At 36.8% G+C, this 6,523-nt stretch overlaps 1 protein-coding gene across 2 annotated transcripts in view; it reads left to right on the top strand.

Moving 5' to 3' along the window:
* Positions 1 to 974: 974 nt before the first annotated feature.
* Positions 975 to 6,523, top strand: part of ppm1bb (protein phosphatase, Mg2+/Mn2+ dependent, 1Bb) — a 31,084-nt gene continuing 25,535 nt past the window's right edge. Inside the window, exon 1 of one of the 2 annotated variants that reach the window (XM_081392619.1) lies at positions 975 to 1,374. The gene's annotated coding sequence lies outside the window, so the exon portion shown is untranslated. The remainder of the gene's footprint in view (positions 1,375 to 6,523) is intronic. The other variant, XM_081392620.1, reaches the window with a different exon arrangement.

Here is a 6,523-nt window from a genome sequence, read left to right as displayed (position 1 = left end):
GTCGTACGAATTAGCCACCTTTTACTCACTCGTATGAATTCGTACAAATTGGTCGTGAGATAGCGTTGTACAGGTGGAGCTGAGAAAGGTGGAGGGTTTATGAAAGCGCGCTGTAAATGTAAATGTATTTGAAGGTTGAGCACGCAGGCTCATTTGCTACTGATTCAGCAGGACCAATCAGCTGTGCCTGTGCCCTAGAGAATGATGTGATTGCAAGGTTTTAAGGACATATTAGCCTGTGCCATCTAGAGTTTAATGAGATAACTTTGTATTTATTAAAAAAAGAAATCTTTACTCTCACTTTTGATCAATTTAATGCATCCCTGCTGAATAAAAATAGGGCTACTGAAAAAACAGTTTACACAGAATTATTAAGCAGCACAGCTGTTTTATAAACATTGATAATAATAATAAGGAACGTTTCCTGAGCAGCAAATCAGCATATTACAATGATTTTTTGAAAGATCATGTGACTGAAGACTGGAGTAATAGCTGTTTAAAATTTAGCTTTTCCAGCACATGCAGGAATAAACTACATTTTAAAATATATTTAACTAGAAAAGTTATTTTAATTTGTAATAATATTTCACAATATTGCTGTTTTTTTTACTGTATTTTTTATGCAATTGATGCAGCCGAGGTGAGCATAAGAGACTTATTTCATAAAAAATATAATAAAAAAAACATTGAACGGTAGTGTATATTAACTAATATTGTAATAAATTACTAACCTACTACCAACTGTTGGCTTTATACTGTAAATAAAGCACATCGCCCCAACTGTGACCTCGAGATGGATGGAGACACTCAACATGACAAACTAAGCGCTGCGTTTTGTGCGTAATGTAAACTACTGTTCAAGCGTCATGACGGTAAATGACAAGACGAAAGCCAATCAAATCGTGGGATTGGCCATCTGTAGTCTCTGCTGTCAGCAAAATAATCCAATTAGCAAACACGCCTTGTGGAGTTTTGGCCAATCATCGAGTCACTTGAAGAAACTATCCCTCCCCTCCATCAAGACGCACAAGACTCTGAACCAAAGGATATCTTGGCCTCCCTACAGAAGCTGATTATCCGGATATATGTAATGATTTATCCCACACCATGATCCCATATTGATACGAAACTTAGAAAGATTTAGACAACAAGTGGATAGATTTGTTCAGGGACATCTGCGTTGGCGTCAAACATGCGCAAAAATTCACGCTATCAAAGCAGAGAATCACCGTAAACGGAATGATCGTTTCTCACGTGAAGTCACCCTGATAGTTTGTTTTTAAAGGAAGCGACAAGCATATCGACTCCAAAAATATCCGCAACCAAGAGACCGAAGTGGGAACGAACGCTGACATCCACAGAATATCTGGAAATGTAAGTATGGGGACGTGTGGGCCTCGGGTTTGTTCGACGAGAGCTCGTGCTAAGCTAACCAGCGCGAGCCTGCGCGTGATTTCATTGCTAAGTATGAGGCTTGTTGTGTAACCAGCGAGTTGACACAGAAGCGCAGCTAAAACGATATTAGACTGACATTACCGCCCACTTTCCGTTTGGATCGAACAAAGAACCACTGTTGTTGTTATTGTGTGAAGGTTCCGAGTTTTATTGCTTTTGTTTGTCCGGTAGCTGCGACAGATAAACAAGCGCGCGTCACAAATAATCCCATCGGCTCGTGCTCACTGTTAGTAAGAATTCAGTGCATTATGTAATCAACTCGGCTCCTGTCAGCTTTCCTTCTGTTTCTCTGACATGTTTGAAGCTTTTCTCACCCAAACTTGAGGTTTCGTTTGTCCTTTAAACCTACAATGTGTTGGCTCACATTTCCCCTTGGTTTCATGCTTACCGTAGTTGGTTACTTTTGTCTAACTGGGTGTTTGCAAGGACGGCCTGATTTATGCTGAAATCTTTGCAGTTTAGCTCTAGCGAGGCCTCGTAATATAATATTTACTAATATTATTTTCACAGCTAGTTTTCCTTTACTACAATATAATGTGATTCATACTTCAGATAAAGTGTTGGTAATATGTCTCCTAACTGATATCAGAAGTAGCAATTAGCAAAAGCTTGAATGGATATAAATTTGGAGTCGTTCATGATGATTAACAAAACTTTTACATGATATATCTGGCTTAAAGTCGAATGGTGGCAAAAACTTTGAGTGACTGTCTTCTGTTCTTCCATTACCTCAGGTTTTGTGGTGCATAACATATACACTTTTTTTAATCTCTGATACAGTTTTTAAGTGTAATTTCTGATTAGAAATCTTAATTTCATAGTAATACTTAATACATCTTAATTAATAATACATCAAACCTCACTTAGTTCTAAGCATTGTGGTACATGCTTAAAAATGTATAGTTTAGTGGCCTTTTGCAAGTGCAGTTTCATATCTCATGTGGGATGATTTCTTGACTGAGTTTAACTATGAGTTAACTTTCAGAATGTGTTCTCTGATACACTACCAAAGTTTAGGGTCAGGAAGACTTTTTTTTTTTTAAAGAACATACTTTTATTTAGCAAGGATGCATTAAATTGATTAAAAGTGACAGTATAGCCATTTATAATGTTAGAGTAACTGAAACACGCACTTGACACAGTGCTCATCTGCAAAGAGATTAAAGGTCTGATTATAACTGTAGATAAAGGGTTTTGGGTCACCACTTGTTAACTCGATCGGTATAACTGTGGACTGTAGACATGACGACAGCAGTTAATGATGCTTTCTTTATCATGATTGAACACTGTGTGAAACTTTGACCAAGCCTGCTGTTCTGAGAGAGTGCTGAGTTTGCAGTTGTTCATCTAATGCTGATTGCTAAAGGATGGATCTGCACAAGTGTGGAGGACAGATGAGTGGACCCCTTTCTTTGTTCAGTGGCTTCCTTAAAGTCCGTCCAGTATTGGCAGGAACCGAAGCACAGGTCTACCATGCAGATCTCTTGTGATGGAGATGGAATGGTGAGCTCTGTGGGAAAATACTCGGGCACTGTGGGTGTCCGCTTGTGGAAGTCGTAAACTGCTGTACATGTGAATGGGGTAGTTCATGTGAAAACGAAAAATGTCATCATTTACTGTGCCTTTATGTCGTTACAAACCGGTATGATTGATTTTCTTCTGTGGAACACAAAAAGATAATAACAGTTCTTCAAAATATCATCTTTTGTTTTCTACAAATGAAAACGAAGTCATACAGGTTTGGAACGCCATGAGAGTGGGTAAATGGTCACGAATTTTCGTTTTCGGTTTACTGCTGTGTAGGGTTGTCACGGTGCCAAAATTTCAGTAGTCGGTACCAATTCCAGTCAAATTTCATTGTTCTCGGTACCAATTTCGGTGCCTTAGCAAAACTATTAACTATGATTATTTTAACTATTTGAAAATGTAAAATACTACATAAAATTTTTAATGCCATTAATGATTATAACTTAAGTAAACAGATAAAATACATCTAGCGTTCATATATTGTTCAGTTAAATAAACATTCCAAATAAATCTAATGAAAAGTTAGGAGTGTAACTACCCTGATGTCATGATTCGATACATATCACGATACTGAACTCACAATACGATATTATTACGATACTCCAAGACGTATGATAAAAGGTTCACAAAAATGTACTGTTGATTAAAATACTTAATTTGGGTGGAAATGAATAGGCTTGGACTGTGTGCTGATTATCCAATGCACAGGACAATGGTGACACCAGAATAAAAATATTCATGGTTCTAAAGCTGAAAACAGAATCATTTTAGACGAGCACTCTTTCACTGACTACTTATTTAAAATAATGTAGGTCACTTTTTACTGCTAACATAAGACATTTGCCATTATCGGGACCCACAAATATTCCCCCATTGCATTATTATATGTTATATTCAACATTGTATATAGCAGTTTAATGTAGTACTGACACTAAAACTCTGTAAAATAGATTTTTTTCCTCACACAGAAATTTTTATGTGATGCCAGCTCAACATCGTGATGTCTGTCAGCCATCGCGATGGACGATGGCATCGTCTATCGGCCCAACCCTAGAACAGATTTACAACAGCGTGCATATAGTAAACACGGACGTTCATATATTTGCCAAAAATGAAAGTTTACGGAGTTTAGTGACATTACTACATAAAACTACTATATATAATGTTGAATATAATGTATGTGTGCGATATAATATAATGCAGTGGGCGAATATTTGTGGGTCCTGATAATAATAAAAAAATATAATTATTTAAAGCTGCGGTCCGTAACTTTTTTGGGTTAAAAATGATCCAGAATAAAATTGAGCAAGTACATAACCAGCCAGTGTTCAAAACTATCTGCTTGCCTTAGCTTGATTCAAAACGGTAAGCTTGTAATACTGTTTTTAATTCCAGTGGTACTGGTGGATTTCCGCGGGAAATTTGAGCATGTCTTTGCGTCATTACGTCACATCTGTACACATAAAGAAGGCGTCTCGGCTAGTAGGCTGTATTGCGTGTGCGGATGTTGGAGGTGGAGATTTATAGCCTTTTCTCACAGCACTTGATATAATTAAACTTATCAATTTGATGGCGGATCCAGAAAGGTACAAACGACAATCACCAGTGTAAAATGCAAAAGACTTCGGACTTCAGAGTGGCTACACGCAATGCCTATGTTGTTAACATTAACAATTTGAGAACAAAGTATAATTTGCACGGTTTGACGTGATAGGATAAGCGATCGTTAGATTTAATCAGTGCGATTTACTGCAATGTTTTTTTTTTTCCTTAGTTGGTCAGAAGAAAAGTGAATGTTACTTACTTGTTCAGATGACATTTTCCGGTGAAAATTCTTATGTTGGTCATACTTTCAAAAAGAATAATCTGTGTTTCCGAATGACAGTATCCACACCGGCGCGGTGACTGACAGACGCACATTCTCCTCAAAACATTGGACTCATCCGCGCTGTGCCGTGCCGAGGCACAACTCACGTAAAGTTGATAATTCCGCGAATAACTGGAATTGCGATGGTGACAAAGAGGAAAAACTATGGACTGCAGCTTTAATAATAATAATAATTATAAATTAAAAAGAAAAATATTTTGGCTTAAAATATTGTGATAGTACAGTATCAAGATCAGTATTGTGATTTGAATTGAATCGTATAGTAAAAAACAATCGGCCTATACTGCGCTGTAAATCTTAAGTCTTTATATTTTGTTGGTTATAATGGAACTATTCGCGAGTGTGCAGAGCTCACGCAGAATAAACTCTGATGTATTCATAGTTTTCATTTAGGCCTTTTCCATCTCAAAGGAGTAAATTATTAAAACAAAAGTATGTGAAAAAAATGAAAAAAATTGTGATCCATATATGGCACATGCAGCAATATTTTATATATTCTACATTCAAAAACATTCTAAAATTGTGTCTTTTAATGTCACTACTATATTAGTTCTTAGTACAAACCTGGTAAAAATCACTGGTAGTCAATGTCTATAAGGGTGTTACGTCACGTGAAAACTATGTATTGAGCGTATTCTGACAAACTTAAATGCCACTGATTGGCCATTGCGTTCATATACTCAACAAACGTGTGTGATTGGCTTCAATGCTGTAAAACTTTGACGCTCTTCACAGAGCTGAAAGCAGCCGCCTATCAGCAGGTACTCGATGGACCTGGTGCTCTGTACTACCGGTACTGCAGAAAGACTTGTGTCATTACTCTTTTAATATTTAAGTATCGACTTGGTACTGAATAGGGCTGGGTAAAAAATATCTGTATGAACAGTCTTGGATTTAAAATGATCAATTTTATTACAAAATTCAAACCGCTCTTTAATGTGGTGTGACAGTTGGCTTTTGCTGCCTCAGTTCAAGCTAAGCAGCAGCGCGAAGCAATCAGTTTTTCAACTGCGAAGACATAAATAAAACAGCTTGTGAACAATATCATGTAACGTCACACTTATATCTCAGAAAAGCCATTCAGTTGTCATAAACTCGTCAGTCAGCTAGAAAAATTAACTATACAGTGGTGCATTTTGCTAAATATATGCACCATATTACATATTCTTTTTTCTTCAATATTTAATGTATGTTTGAATCAATCAGTCAAGTTTTTAAGACAACCGCCATTTAAATGTTTATATTTTAAAGAACGAATTCGAGTAGAAACATATAACTTCCTTGTGTGTAGTTTGTGTTTGAATACAAATCAGTTCATTTTAACCTCCAATATTGATGTAGTACCAAGTTGACTCCCTGTTTACAGCATTAGTTGAGAGTACTGTACCTGATATAAATCCAAATTAATCGATATCGAATCGCATCGCAAGCTTCTGAATCGAAATCGAATCGAATCGTGAAATTTGTCAATAGCCCTAGTACCGAAGTACCGGTACTTTTGACAACCCTACTGTGGCTGATGTGTCCATGGATTCATAATGGTTGGTGTCATTACATGGCAGTAGACAGAAGTGGTGGTAAAAAGCTAAGAATGATTATAAACCTTTCAGATGTTGTCCTCATGATGTTTACGATTGGATTGAGACTATGTAG

The sequence above is a fragment of the Scardinius erythrophthalmus genome (genome assembly GCF_964197995.2).
Source record: "Scardinius erythrophthalmus genome assembly, chromosome: 18".
Classification (NCBI taxonomy): Eukaryota; Metazoa; Chordata; class Actinopteri; order Cypriniformes; family Leuciscidae; genus Scardinius; species Scardinius erythrophthalmus.
This window is presented reverse-complemented; position numbering and strand designations above follow the sequence as displayed.